Here is a 16263-nt window from a genome sequence, read left to right on the forward strand (position 1 = left end):
TTCAGGCCCCTCTCCAATTGTAATGCTTAACTGTTGACATCATTCCATGGCAAACGATTGTGATGTTATGCAAGAGTTAATGATCCCAGGGCAGAACCCAGCAGAGAGAGAGGCAGGCATGAGGTGCGGGACAGGGTTGTCACTCAAGTGAACATACCAGAGGTTGTTGAATAACACGGAAAGAAGTTTCCAAATATTTCTGTGAACAAACCCAGTGTGTTCGCTCTGCTCCTATCACAGGGTCATGCCAGTTGCTGGGCATGAGGGAGTGTTGGTTTATTTCTGAAATTTTTTAGGAATCCACATTTCAATACAGACATTTATTGGCCCAGAAAATCAGCACTGAAAGTAGCATCTTCATTATTTGCTCTATGTCACAGCTGAATAAAAATGTCAGCAAGCAGAAACAATGCTATCAACCTACTGGAACCAACACTCCACTGTTTATTGAGGGTAACTACTGTGCATCTATCCACTGTATGTATTTCAGATGACCATCACCATGCTATCTGAGCTGCTACCTGGTGCCTCAGGTGACCAATCCCACACCATGAAGAGTTAAACAACCCACAAGATGAAATTTGTCCCCATAAACTATTCCAAATATTAAATGCATTCATAGAAAACTGGGTCAATTTGCAAACAATTCGCAGGCACAAGAAGGAGCTGCACACACAATAAATGTTATGTGGAATGAATAATCCAGCCAGGTCTTAAAAATACCTTCCAAAAGGAAGGCATGTGACAGAAATTTGAGATATTTCAACAAATCTGAGGCCACTTCGAACTTTATAGTTCCCTCTAATATGTTTGGATGTTTAAATCAATTGTCTTTGGCCACGCTTGTGTCTTGGCTTTCCATCCACATTCATGTGATTGCAAGGAAAGAATTTCAAGTCACACGCACAAGTTTTCATGAAAACCAAATACTAGATTTGCACTCCCAACTGTTGGCACGCAAGTTCCTCCAGTCAGGGAGCAGTAACAATAGCAGGTGACCTTTCTGACCAATCACAAGTAGGCGAAACACCTCGCTTTCTGAAAATTTTCATCAATCCCTGTCAAAAAAAGTCAACAGTGCATTGGTTGAATAACAAGTATATTCATGACACTTGCTAACTGCCTGTGGGAAAGGAGTTAAATTCATTGAATAAAGTAGTTCAAGTTGCCACTGAGCTGCATTTCATGGCCTTTTAGACTTTCCATGCAAAGAGTGGGGAAAGACAGCCCCCAAACACCTGAGATGAAGCATTTGCTCCATGCAGAATAGGGTCTATGATACACAAATGAGCAGTTCTGATTCGGTCCAGTAGGGGGCAGTGATGTGCACAGCCAGCTTGTTACAAAATGTGGCGCCAGGGATCATTTTCTGTTTGTTTCAGCAAGAAAGTTTCCTTTTACTGCAGCTCCCTCCATTCACTGCTGCTCTGTTGAGATCCCAACTTCCTCCCCCTCCGTGTGCGCCTGAGGCCTGATGACCTCCTCCTTCCCATCCTACAGCTATTTAGCATTTGTGATGAACAGACTAGGACAGAGCATGTGCTTGTCCCTTTAAAACAGAGAGGGTGACCTAAAATAAGAACAGCAAGCTCTCTCATTAGCCATCCCTTTTGTCTATCAGTTACGGCCGCTAATCAGTCACCGGTTGGGTTGACCAAACAGGCCTCCCAGTCAGCTGGTTTGATAACCCTAAACAAAACAGGGGTTTCCTTTATTCAGCTGGGCTGGAGAGCTGAAGTGGCAGAATCGAGTATATATTAAACATGCATCCGGCATGCCTTTAAAGCAGTGATGGGATGAAGGAGAGCGTGGCAAGCGCTCTGACTCAGAGGTCCCCAAAGTACCTTTAAAAACAGAGACCCGATGCTAAGGACCAATTCTTCTCAGAGGTTTTGGAGTGAGAGCTTAAACGGCAGAGTACTCGTGCTGGGCTGGAGCCATCATACCACTGGCTAATCCAACCCCGGGGACTCAGCTGCAGTAGCCTTTTTCTGCAGGGAAGGTTTTATGTTCATGCATATGGATGGGGTGTGCCCTGTGTGGAAAGTAGCTAGGATCAGCTGGCTGGATAATTCCTGGGTTATTGTAACAGAAAATCCTTGCTTGTGCTCTTCAGCAGCACCAGTGTCACTCTTCGATCCGTCCCTCTCTGCCCGTGTCTCCTTCTGCAAACAAACCGTAGCCCCCTGATTTGAGAAGCGGCCGTGTAAGCAGCAAGCATAGACTGTGTATTTCTGTGCATGCAAATGGGTGTTCAGATCCCCACTTAGATGCCACAGAAATTTCCCCCTCATCTTTCCCCATTTAGGTGCAGAGTTTACAGTAGGTGCCATATCCCCCACCCTGCTGTCGTCAGCAACCCGAGTATCTTCCTATCCTTCTGCCACCACTGCTAAGGAGCATATGTTGAGTGCTAAGGAAGCCCCCTTTGGCATCTGTGCTCCCAGCGCGTCAGGCTCACCCCACACCCTTTCCTTTCACTCTGTCCCTCGGTCGCCCCTGGCCTCACACCAGAACCCCTCTGTCCAGCAGGCTAAATGGCTGGATCCTCTGTGCTGCAGACAGAGTGAAACTGGCAGAGCAGACACAAGATCATGGGATCGGTGTTTCCAAAGCGAATACAGCGCAATGCCTGAGACGCCCTCTTTGTTACGCACTGTCGGTAATTCAGCTCCTCTGCTTTCTCTCGCTAAGGATTGAGAATTTGCCATCCAACGCCTGCCTTATCTGCTCCTCCAGATTCCCCTCTCTCCCCAAGGAGGAGAAAAGCCTCCCCATTGCGCTTAGATCTCTCTCCTGACACAATTGCTCCAGTAGGAAGGACAGTATGAACAACACGCCGCAAGGACCGTACTCCCGCCTAAGGGCCGGGGAAGCAGCTTCAGTGCAGTTGCGTGGCTAGGACAGGACAGTTGGGATATGGAGTGTCTGTGACTGACAGAGGCGATTAAAACAATGCCTCTACAGCCATCTTGGGTGGTTTGCCTCGCACTGCAGAGCAGGGAGCAGAAGCCAAACATCTGATAAGGGTGGGCTGGGACCTCAGGTTCCTTGGGACACATTTACCCTACAATGGCTACAGCGACAATGCTGCTGCAGTATAGCCGTTTCCTACAGCAACGGAAACGTTTTCTCCATCGATGTAGCAAATTTGCCGTTACAGTGGAGTTAGGTCGAGCTAACTACAGGGTGCAAAATGGTTCACAGCCCCGAGCGACGTGGCTAATCTCATTTTTAGATGTAGACCAGGCTGAAGAAAACTGCTTCTCTGTCTCAGGCTACCACCCCTACACTGAGTCACAGCAAGGCTGAATCTTCCCCCCCTCCGCACCACACAAACACACACACACACCCTTTCCCCAGGCCACAGTTCTCAGTCCACACAGGGAGGATTCTGTACAACACAAGTCTCTGCTCATTGCTATACACAGAATCTGTTTCCTAGGGATTCAGTTAGGTTTACTCTCTTCACACTTCATTCTCTCTCCCACCTCGGCCAGAACAGGGACTAAGCACCTTGGTCCTCGTGTCTCCATATTGTCCCGGTGCAGTGTCAAATCTAAGCATCAAGGAATGGGTTAAACTTCTCCGAATGCCCTGGAGTAGAACTCTCTCAGTTCTATACCATTGGGACAATCTGGGCAGGGGAGCCTGGGTTCCTTTCCCTTGGAATGATCCAAATATGAATGCAGCTTGGGTTCTGCCCTCTGCGTGTTGGCATCGGGGATCTAGCTTCTGCAATTCAAGTCGAAAACCCCAGCTGACTGAAGGAAACTGGAACGCAGTGCAGCCCCCCACACCCTTCTCAGAAAAGAACTTGATTCGCTCCTTCCCAGAAAAACAAAACAGTGTGTATTCTTTTTCCATCTCTCCGTTTGGAAAGGGGGGTTAACACCCAAGCCACCTCCACCCCCAACTTGAGTTTGCAGCGATTTCTGGAGTTCTCTCCCCCCGCACCCCCGGCCGGGAAACTCCTACCGAGCTTTTCTGAGATCTGATCTGAAACAGCAAATTTATGTTTAACACATAGGAAGAGGAATTAACAAATGCCGATGTCTGCTGAGAATAAAACTACTAAAGTTTTGGTTAACTGCCACCCAGTAAAAGTCAAGACTTTGTAGCAGAGGGAATCTTGCCTGCTCTCAGTCTCCACTTCTCCCTATATCCCTTCTACACTTCTTTTCTGATGCAGGGCAACTTCTGTTCTGCGCTTGCATTAAGATGGGCAGCTTTCATTTAAATAGGCACCTTGGTTTTTGCATTTCCAGCTGAGAAATTAGACATGCGTGTGAGAGAGAGAGAGAGAGAGTGTGTGTGTGTGAGAGAGAGAGAGAGAGAGAGAGAAAGAGTGGGTGTGTGAAAGGTAGTGGTTGGGGGGATGGAGGGGGGAAGGGGTTCCCGAGTTATGCTTCCGTAGAAACAGTCTACAGCATCTGCAACGATCTTACACATGGGTTTGTCTTTTTGCTTTGCAGACCTAAAGATACCCTCTTGCCTCTTCTCCCACCCCGCCAACAAGTTTTACTTTTGAAGAAAGAAAGAAAGAAAGAAAGAAAGAAAGAAAGAAAGAAAGAAAGAAAGAAAGAAAGAAAGAAAGAAAGAAAGAAAGAAAGAAAGATCCAACAACTGAACTAGAAAAGAAAAGAAAACTTGTGTGAAGTTTCACAGAAGTTGGAAAGTGAACGGTAATATTAGCCCACTGATAAAGGAGGTGGCTGACTCGGTTGTAAAAATCAGCCCAGATGACAACACTCTCCAGTAGAACACATGTCCAGAGCTTACCTGTGTGCACTGCCCCTCCTCCTGCCTCTCTGTTATTAATCCCCAGGAACGTTTCTCTCTGCCCCTCCTCCTCCTCTTCCTCACTGCAGTTCAGCTCTGACACGAGTGAGCCTCCCTCTAAGCTCTGTGTGTGTGTGTGTTTTCCCTGGTTCTGTTCTTCCAAGGTTCTCTCGCAGAGGGTGGGTGGGAGCGAGGGAAGGAGGGAGGGTGGGAAGGAGGGAAAAATGACAACAATAACGTCTTTATCTGGCAGCCAAGCGCCTCAGGATTTAATCCGCACACACGTCCTGCCTACCGACGGACTCGCGTTTAATAACATTTCCCTCTGCTGCGGAGGCAGTTGAGAACTGTGTTTTTAAACAAAGCTAATTAACTAATAAATGATTTTTTTTTTTTTTTTTTTAGAAAGACCTCATCTCTCACCATGGCCTGCAGTCAGGAAAGCACTTAAACTAAGCACATGTTTAACTTACCGCACATGAATTGCATTCAGTGGGAGCCAAGCACATGCTCAAGGTTATGAGGATGCTCTCCTGAATTGGGGACCTTCAGTTTTCTCTGCATCCTGCCAAAGGCAGCCAAGCAATTGCTTGGCTCTTGGGGCCGGCTCACACACAGCAGGGAAAAGTCCTCCAGGCTTTACTGCCTCCCTGATTGTTATTATTTACCTTAAATCCTCTTGGTATTTAATAAAAAGAACCAAGGAGAAAGAAGGGACTTGTCGTGCTTTTTATATGAAAAGGAAACAGCAGCAGACAGAGTTTGCACAATGCAACTTAGCCTTCCGCCACCGTTACCCTGGAGGGGACCCTGTCCATAGATGGTGACAGCCACCCCGGGGGTCCCAGCCCATAGACCAGCAGCCCCCGACGTGGACCCGGTCCCAAGTGCAGGAGGAAGTTCTGAAGGGCATGTAATTGATAGACTGTAACAGTCCCATCGGGCAACCAAACACTAATATAGACCAGATAGCCCACCATAGGGACCCAGCCCACAGACCGATACAGCCCCCCTAGGGGATCCAGCCCATAGCCCAGTTCAATCCTACAGGAGGAAGCAGTGCTGAAAGAAGGAGGCCAGTAGGCTGTAGTGGGAGGGCACTGGACTGGGAGTCAGGAGACCTTGTCTCTATTCCCGTCTCTCCCCAGTGACTTACCGCCAGCCCCTTTGCCTCTCTGCACCTCGCCTTCTCCATCTGCACAATGGGGATCACAATACTGCCACTCCTTCCTGGGGTGCTTGGAGTACTAGAGATGGAAACAGCTAAGGTTTCCCCAGCAAGAGGTCCTAATCAACAGAGCATGGCAGCCCCAAGAGGGAGCTGGCTGACAGCCAGGGAGTGGAACCTAACCCTGCTGGTATAACCCTGGGAAGCTGTGACTCAAAATAATAAATACAGGCAAGAATAAACGTTATTATGTGGGCCTCTAAATGATGCAGATGAATGGCCTGATGGGCCATAGGGCTCCTCCTGAGCGCTAGTGCCCCTGCATGGAAATACATACATAGGCAGTCTGTAAAGTGCCCGTTCGTTACTCTCTTCAAGGTGGACCTACATACAAAATCAGGCCATGGGAGTCTCAATTCAAAGCGAAAAGGACACGGTCAAGTCCTTTGGTCCCCGAGCCTGGCCCGTCTTGCAATATTTCTCCAACAGGGAACACCACTGTGGTTCTAAATCTTAAAATCCCTCACTCCACTCCTAGCAAGATCCGCTTCTTTACTCGTTTCCTCCTTGGCTGTCACAACAATTCCCACTCCCCCGAGGGGCATCGGTGGAAGGTTATCCCACCTGACAGCGGTTTAGGGGTCCCTACAGGCAATGACTTGACCAATGTCTTGGTCCAGCTGCTGGTGGACATGTGGCCACATTATTAATTATTATTACTCTCTCTACGCAGTAGTGCCCACTACATGCTAAGAGCTTCTCAAGCACTCAGGCAGGATGGTCCCTGCCCCAAGGAGCCTGCAATCTATGGATGATTTGTATCCCCTAAACCTCCTTTACAACTGGCACTAATTTGCTCGCCAAGCAGCGGTCTCAGCAGAGAGGCCAAAGGACTAATGGGGCGTGGAAACCGACCCCCACTTCTCAGGAAGATTCCTTCTCTCGGTGCGGGATTCATCCCAATGGCAGGACCATGCAGGGGAAGCTGGCACTGTTGCTACTGTTCTGTGCATAATTAAAGGGCATTCCGCCCCCCAGGAGGTCAAGCCTGTGTCTTTCTCCTGCCCTGCACTTCTCTCAGCTGCAGCACCACCAGCCATTAGCAAAACCGAGAGCTCAACCCCCTCCTATCTCCAAAGATCTCCTATCTCCACCGTGGTGGAATTCACAGTGTTGGTTTAGCCTCCATAGGACTTAAACAATAGTTTACATGTTTGTTTCAGAGTAGCAGCCACGTTAGTCTGTACCCTTCAGGTAGCTGAAAGCTGCTATCAAATCCCCCCTCACTCTTCTCTTCTGCAGACTAAATAAGCCCAGTTCCCTCAGCCTCTCCTCATGTTGTTGGGTTTTTCTCACTATTTTGAAAGAGGGTCAGGGTGGACATTGCCAGATGGAAAAAAGACAAAAACAATAGGGAAAGAAAATATTATTTTATGCCATGGAGCTTTATATTGAGCACTTCAAAAATGTAAAAGCTCCAAAAAGTAGCCAGGATGAATACCTTCCTAAATTCCTCATTGAAGGTCATTTCTGTTTGGAAGCAAAACAGGACAATCTAATGCAATACTATTGCTCGGAAGTACTACAGGAGCCCCTATGGACCCCATCCAAGATCAGGGCCACGTTGTGCTGGGACTGAGCTAACATATACTAAGAGACAGTCTCTGCCCTGAAGCACTGAGTCTAAACAGACAAGAGGTAAAGGGTGGGTGGGAAAACTGAAGCATAGAGAGGGGAAGTGACTTGCCCAAGGCCAGCGACAAGGCCGTTGCCAGAGCGGGGAACAGAACCCAGGTCTCATGAGTTCAGTGTCCTAACATTCTCTCATTTAAAATACTACTAAACTCATCACTTGAAAACAGCTGACCTGAGTGCACTGACAATCTTACAGGCACAAATTTTGCTCTTGACCAGAGACTCTGTTTGTCAGTCTGGGTATTACGTGTGTGTCTTGTTGTGGAGGAACGAGGCGATCATCTTGCCAAGGTGAAAGGCATGAAGGAAATCAGCTGTTGTGAATCGGCACATATGAGTCGGTGGAAGGGAGGGTGGTTCTTTGGGGATCCTCAACTCAGAGGCTTGCTGCAAAGTTTCCCAGGGGTTGCCGTTGCTTTTCCATCATTGTGTTTTTCATGCGACTCGGCTCCTCCTCCAGAGTTGGATGGGAAAAAAGATAAAGGGGCAGGGATGGGAGGGGGCGTGGAATGAAAAGATGAAAAGTCAGCAGGGCGTGGGGGAGGGGGGGAATCAGCATCTGTCCTTCATTCAATAAAGCTTGCAGAGCAAATTGCCTTCTTTACAGTTTAAACGGCTCCTCAATAACCGGAGTTGGAGAACATGGGCTGGCTGGCGGTGCTGGGGAGAGAGTCCAGCTCCCTGTTATAACAGCAGCTCTGTCTCTGTCAGAGCGGTGTCTTTCTCTCTCTCTTTCTATTGCACTCACATGCTGTGCACAACTCCAGCTCCGCCACCTCCCTCCTGCAACCCGAATGAGCTATGTACGTAGCACATCCTCCGTGCAGATGGCAGGCATCCCTGGGGGTCTGTCAGTGCACTGCATCTGGATGTAATTTGGGGGCTGCCGACTCTGCTCTTCATCCCAGCGCTAATTCGGAGCAGCAACCCATCCCCTCTTTGAGCCCCTTTCTAATGGGTTCCAGGACAGACCACTTCCTCATTTGGAGCCACAGGGGAGACACTTGCATTAGTTAGTCCTAGCCAGTCCACCAGTCACTCCCAGACTTATCCTTAGTGCCGCCCATCCCACTCCCCCCATTCTGATCCATAGTTATTGGATCCTTTAGCTTAGCCCAGCCAGCCCCCTTCAATTCATTCTAGCCCCGCTGATCCAACCCCCGTTAGCCTAGCCCAGCTTATAGCCTAGTCTAGCCCAGTCCACTTTACTCTAGCTCCCAACGAAGGCTCAGTTTTGGTGCCATCATTCCACCTTCCCCTTTCCTTGAAGTTCCACTTGGTGAATTATGTCACCTCTAAGCACCGTGAACCAGATGTTCTCAAATCTGAACCATCCTGTGCCAGTCCACTGGTCATGCCTTGGCAATCATGCTTTGGCCTAGAGAGGAGTCCTGCCTCCGGTAGCCAAGCAGAATACGCTCACACACGCACGGCTATTTCAGTATAAATCAAGCAGCTCCAGAGTCACATAGACCTGTCGTTCAAGTCGAATCTCTAATCTACAATGCACAGGGGATGCTGCTTATAGTGAACGCGAAAAGAGCCAAGTGCCGTGCAGAGCAATGCAGGCTGAAAGCGCAACATTGTTATGATGATCCTGCCTCATTCAGCGACGCAACAGGGCGATCCATGAGCGTGTCTACACTGCAGCTGGGAGTGAGGCCTCCCGGTCCACATAGAGAGATCTGCACTAGCTGGGCACAGGCTCGCAGGCTAAAAACAGCTGTGGTGTGAATGGTGTGACTCCAGCAGAGCCCCGGGCGAGGCGTGCGAGCTCAGACCCAGGCGTCTGTGGGCTTGAGAACCTGAGCTGCAACGTCCAAACTGCTATTTTGTGGGCGCTAGCTTGAGCCCTCCTCGTGCAAGACTGTCTGGGCTGGGAGGGTCGGCGCGACCCTGCAGTGTAGCTATGGCCTGCGAGACTCCTGGGATGTGCAGGAAGCGTTGCTGGTAGGTCAGGCGTTACCAGTTCCCCTCTGGGTTCGCAAACCCAGCATTAGGGGGCGCAGAGCTGCCTTTTAATTGAGACATAAAAAGTGAGGCCCTGACCGCTCATGGCTTTTCAAGTGCCCCCTTTTCCTGCCTCAGTAGGGGAGTTAGCTGAATGCCAAACTGGAGAATTCCATTCTGGCTCCCGAAATTCCCCCTACACGTCCCAGCTGGGAGCACAATTCTTTTTCTCCTCCTAGCCCCAACCTGTTGCATGCTGTGCCTGCTAAGCAGCTGCCTCAATTGGCCACAGAGGTGGCTGCATTTCTGTGGTGGGTGAAGTGATTACCCTTTTATAGCACGTTCTGTGAGGATCCTGTGCACAAAAATTGAGCGCGACGGTTGGCAACGCGCAGCTCTCTGTTTGGGAGTGAAGATGATCAGTGGAAAAAATTATTGCTTCATAATAGAAGGATTCCACTGTAATAATTCATAGCACGGACATGCAGCGTGATTTATTTCCTTCCATCCGTTAACCCCCTGGATACTTCACACAGCATTCGAGAAGCAGAGTGGGGAAGGGAGGGGCTTGCTAGACATGCTTATTTGCATGCTGCTTCCCAGCTTGCTTTACCCAGCTCACATGGAGTTACCCACCGATGGGGGCTCCCTGATGTTGGCCAGGAATGTCCCATGTCCAAATATCACGGAATGTAGGAGCATCCCAAAATATCCTCGGAGCCACCACAACACGCCACAAGCTCCTCCGCTGTCCACGTTTTTCGAACTGGAGGGCGTCGGAAAGCAAAGAAACCTCGAGACTGAGGTTTTTAAAAAATGCAGAGAGGGTTTGGACACCTCAATTTTAATAGGAATCACATGCTCAGATCCCTTAGGGAGCTTTTGCTACTGTCAGTCCAGGCTCTTGCTGCTTAACTCTTTGTCCCTAGGACTGGAAAAATCTTTAAAGTGGTCTGGCAGGTTGGGTGAAGGAATTCCTGGGTACAGCTCTATGGCTAGGCATATACAGGAGGTCACACTAGATGATTGTAATAGTCCCTTCTGGCTGTAAAATCAATGGTTCTATGACATTATAATACCCAACCAATCTCCTCTAAGTAAAACCTATGACACCTTTATTGGAGACTTCCTAGAGAGCTTAGATGACTTACCCTCTACACCCTATTACTGTACCTCCCTATTAGCAGAATCTTATCTCTTCTTCCATCCAGACTCTTTCCTGACATTATTAAAAACACGGGATGCTTTGTAATGGTTGCGCTTCAGTTCTGGGTGGGGTACGGGCTCCAAAATGTCCAAATGCACCGGAAAATCCTCTCAGAATCACCTTGGAGTTCGGAGGCCTCCTGCATAGACGAAGGTTTCTAACCATCAGAGGAGTGAAGTTCTGGAATAGCCTTCCAAGGGAAGCAGTGGGGGCAAAAGACCTATCTGGCTTCAAGATTAAACTCGATAAGTTTATGGAAAATGATGGGATAACACGATTTTGGCAATAAATTGATCTTTAACTATTCATGGTAAATAGGCCCAATGGCCTGTGATGGGATGTTAGATGGGGTGGGATCTGAGTTACTACAGAGAATTCTTTCCTGGGTATCTGGCTGGTGAATCTTGCTCACATGCTCAGGGTTCAGCTGATTGCCATATTTGGGGTCAGGAAGGAATTTTCCTCCAGGGCAGATTGGAAGAGGCCCTGGGGGTTTTTCGCCTTCCTCTGTAGCATGGGGCACAGGTCACTTGCTGGAGGATTCTCTGCACCTTGACATCTTTAAACCATGATTTGAAGACTTCAGTAGCTCAGACATAGGTGAGAGGTTTGTTGCAGGAGTGGGTGGATGAGATTCTGTGGCCTGCATTGTGCAGGAGGTCAGATTAGATGATCATAATGGTCCCTTCTGACCTTAGTATCTATGAATCTATGAATTGCCAGCTTAGTTCCGAGCACTCAGGAGACACAACGATTTTTATACTTAGTGAATTGGCCCAGACAAGGGACGCTTTTGTGTTGCTTTTGCTTTGTTTATCCTGGCAATGGATTCCATCATCTTAAAAGGCCCAGCCAAGGGAGAGAATGACAGAGGAGGAGGAGGAGAGAGCTCAGTTTGCTACAGCCATTCCCATCCCAAAATGCTCATCCCACCTTCCCAGACTTGGCTAGTCCACTCCATCCATCATCACGCACCTCACTCTGGACAATCAGGCCGTGGTGAGCTCTTTGTGCATGCTTGATCCAGGATGCTCCATTTCACCAGCGATTTAAAGGACAGGGACAGGGAGAAGGACTGGAAAGAGAATTCCACTCAAACTCCTTGCCCCAGCCAGGTGCTTAAAGCAATCAAAGAAAAAAAAGAAAAACATTTGAAATGTTCCCTCGGATGGTTTGGTCATTAAATCCATGGACAAACATTCCTCACAGAACAGGCTATGAGAATAAGGGGAATAAATGCACCTTCTCTAGCATCAAGGAAATTAAGCAATGGAAAACTCTGTGCAAATTACTCAAGGCTTATAAAGTTCACCCTCAATATACCGCTCTCGCTCACTCTCCCCCTCCCATTGGGTTATTACCTACTGGAGCTTTCATATTTGGCAGTCCTAGAACAGGAGAGGAAAACCAGATGGGGTGGAGGAATTTAACAAACAAGTAATGCTGCCTGTTTCCCGGAGGAGCTGTAAATTGCCTTCCACTCAGGACCCGATATTGTCGGATACGTAATAAAAAGATGGAGAGCCAGCAGTACCTGGGGCCAGATCCACAGCCAGTGTAAATCAGCACAAGCTGCTTGGGCCTCTATGGAGCTACACCAGTTTACACCAGCTGGGGATCTGGCCCTGCCAACAGGCCGCAATCACTTCGTAATGAGAGGTTTTACAGGAGGTGAGCCAAGAAAAATCCACGTGGGAAGATGCAGGCTCACTATGATGAGTACTGTGGCAGCATCTTGAGATCCTAACCCTATTGTGCTAAGTGTTTGCCATAAACACAATGAGAGACACTCCCTGCCCAGAAGATCTCGCAGTCTAGACAGGCAAAGGAAGGATTGGAAGCCCATTTTACAGATGGGGAACTGAGGCACAGAGAGTTCAAGTAAGTTGCCCATCTTCACACAAGGAGTCTAGATTTGAACTCAGATCTCCCGAGTCCCAGCCTAGTGCCTTAATCTCAAGACTAACCTTACTTTTTTTGTTAAAAAAGGAAAAAGTTGGAGTGAATTGTTAGTGCTGGATTGACAGCTGTGCAGTCCAGGGGGACTATCACACATCAGTCTGAGTGCTGGACTGACAGCACTTGTATTCCAGCCCTGAAGTCTTGTATGTATCCCTAGAATACAATAGTGCTTCCCCACATGGCAGCCTCATCTTTGAGTGGGAGGGATCCCTTCTCAGGTGGAGGGAATAGTTCAAACTCCATAGCCAAATCCGCACCAATTATTAGGGCAGTTTCCCAACATGAAAACCACCCCCTAGAAACTGGTCTGAGACCCATCAAACTCATTCCATTGAGACACCAAACGGCCACAAGGAGCTTTGATCACTGCCAAAAGGAGCCAGATGGAAAGTGATGATACAGGGGTTGAAAATCTCAGTGATCAGACACCCATCCAGTCCCCAAGGCATCTGAATTCCCAGCATGTGGTGACCAAACTTCCCTCTCTCTCTTACATGTATTTTATTTTATTAAACACTGTGAAAGAAAGAAAGAAAGAAAGAAAGAAAGAAAGAAAGAAAGAAAGAAAGAAAGAAAGAAAGAAAGAAAGAAAGAAAGAAAGAAAGAAAGGGGCTATTTGTGAGCTGAAGTTCATGGCACTGCAGAGACTTTCTGGGAGGTTTGAGTGATGAGGGAGAATCTCATAGCTCTGTGCTGTGGCTGCTGCTGACCCCGCTTGGCATTCCCTCCCCATCCCCTCTCTGTGCAACCCCCTCCTCCCCATTCCTCCTTCCTCTCCCTGCTCCTTTCTTCTGACTATTCTTCTGATCGCTTTAAGTACAGGGAGGGGACATGAAATTCATTAGACTTCACATTTCTCTGGGATTAAATCATCCAAATTGTTTCTCTGGAGCAGAAATCTTTATAAAAGTCCAAACCTCTTTTCTGCGGGTCTGCGCAGCCGCTCATTAGATCTTGGCAGGCTGGGCACCCTCCCGGGGCCAAGGACTCTGCTGAATATATCAGCTCGTGGTTATTTGTTCGGCACGCTGAGTAATATCACAGAGCCCAGTGAAATGCCAAGCATTAGTGATACACCAGTGGCCTGAATATTTAGGAGATTATCCAAGCAGAGAGGGACTCTGTCAACACAGCCTTCCTGCTGCCAGGACCACCCCTCTCTGGAGGTGATCAGCTCCAGCCCCAGCCTCTTTGGCATTGCCATGTCACTCCTTTGCTCTGAGGGACTGGCCTGTCCCAGAGCGAGCAGGGGTTGAATCAGGGGCTCCTCGTTGCACTCAGCCCTGGAGAGAGGAAGGGGTTCAGGCTCCTGTGATGTCAGATATTTTAGGCATGTCCGTTACAGCTGGGTTAGTATGGGAATCTCCTTCAGGGCCCATGACTGGGGAAAAGGAGGAATGAGTGCTCCACTCAAAGATCCAGACGCTCTGACTCCTTTCCATCTGTTCCTGCTCCTCCCTCTCTCCTACTGCTTCCTGTGGTCCATTCCCACCCATCCCTGTCTTGTCTCCCCCCAACACCTCCCCTCCTTCCTGCCCATCCCCCTTCTGCCTAGCCTGCCCCCCACCATCACCTACAGAAGAGACACTATGCTTTCAACAAAAATGATTCGGGGTATGGAACAGCTGCCGTATGAGGAGAGATTAATAAAACTGGGACTTTTCAGTTTGGAAAAGAGATGACTAAGGGGGGATATGATTGAGGTCTATAAAATCATGACTGCTGGGGAGAAAGTAAATAAGGAAGTGTTATTCACTCCTCAGAACACGAGAACTAGGGGTCACCAAATGAAATTAATAGGCAGCAGGTTTAAAACAAACAAAAGGAAGTATTTCTTCACACAACACACAGTCAACCTGTGGAACTCTTTGCCGGAGGATGTAGTGAAGGCCAAGACTATAACAGGGTTAAAAAAAGAACTAGATAAGTTCATGGAGGATAGGTCCATCAGTGGTTATTAGCCAGGATGGGCAGGAATGGTGTCCCTAGCCTCTGTTTGCCAGAAGCTGGGAATGGGCGACAGGGGATGGATCACTTGATGATCCCCTGTTCTGTTCATTCCCTCTGGGGCACTTGGCACTGGCCACTGTTGGAAGACAGGATACTGGGCTGGATGGACCTTTGGTTTGACCCACTCTGGCTGTTCTTAGGTACCCTGCCTGACCTCCCATCCCATTTGGGTATGCCAGCCAGTCCTATCCTCAGCACACCCACTCCAGGGAGCTGACTTTGCAGCTAAGACGTGGGGGTAGTAGGGCGAATGCTATGGAAGGTGCACGGATACCATGGCGATCAGAGAGGGAAAGAGATGAACTGTGTATGGGGATGGAGAGATAGATAGATAGGTAGACAGATAAATAGATATCCCTTCCCTAGAGACTTTGCAAACACTAATGAATTAACCCTCACCCCATCTCTGGGAAGTGGGCGCTATTGTCCTCTCTCAGTTCAATGCCAATATTACAGCACAAACCCAACAGGTGGTGAGAAACATGCTGGCTAGCCAGGTGCGCAGGAGGAGTGAAGGGACTGGACTCGATCACTTCTCGAGGCCCCTTCCAGCCCCGCAATCTCAGAGTGACACTGCCTGCTGCTGCTGCCTGGCATTGCTCCTCACTGTGGATACAGGGCCCCACCTCGCCACTCCCTGGCGGGGTGACCTCAGGAGCGCCATAATGGCCTGGTTAATATGCATGTGCCAGTGGTGGTCTGACTGAACAAACGTGCATGACACAAGGCCCTTTATTTACCCCTTGAAAAGCTTCCAGTCCGTTAAGGCTCTCGCTAGCACTTGGTTTCTCCCAGGCTCTCCTGCCTGCAAACAGTCTCCGTGGGGAGCGCCATGTGGCTTCCACCCATCCCCTCAAAACAATCCCCTATTATGCCAAGCACTGCACCGCTCCACTGGGGTGTGTTATCCTCAATGCAAAACTAAAATCTCCATCTTAGTGCAATATTAGGGTTGAGTTTTTTAAACAAGCTAATGCAAAGTGATTCCAAGTTCTGGCTCCCACAGGGACTTTCACATGGCTCATGTTTGGTATTACTTTATAGGGAGCAAATATTTATACCCTGGTATAATAATAATTCTTTGTTCTTATACCTCACTTTTAATCCATAGATCACCAAGCTCTGTGCAGAAGGAGGGTTAGCATCATTATCCCCATTTGACTGATAGGGAAACCGAGGCACATGGATAAGACTCATGACTCCCAGGGCAATTCAGTGGCAGAATTAGAGCCCAGGTCTCCTGAATCCTTCTGTACTTGGCCCCAGGCTCAAATTCTGCCTGTGAGAACAACTGCAAGACTGAACCATCTCAGGCACTCAAGTGCGAGTGATAACTTTGCTCTGCTCCACATCCCCAGGCTTCCGAAATCAAAGGCACTCTCTCCCTGACTCTAGTTCTTTGACCTGCCCCTTAACCATTTGGTATCTTTCCAGGGTTTAGCAGCACATTCTGTAAGTCAAGCTGAGGGTAAAGCTTATCGGAAGTTAT

This window comes from Eretmochelys imbricata, chromosome 21 (genome assembly GCF_965152235.1).
Source record: "Eretmochelys imbricata isolate rEreImb1 chromosome 21, rEreImb1.hap1, whole genome shotgun sequence".
Taxonomy (NCBI): domain Eukaryota; kingdom Metazoa; phylum Chordata; order Testudines; family Cheloniidae; genus Eretmochelys; species Eretmochelys imbricata.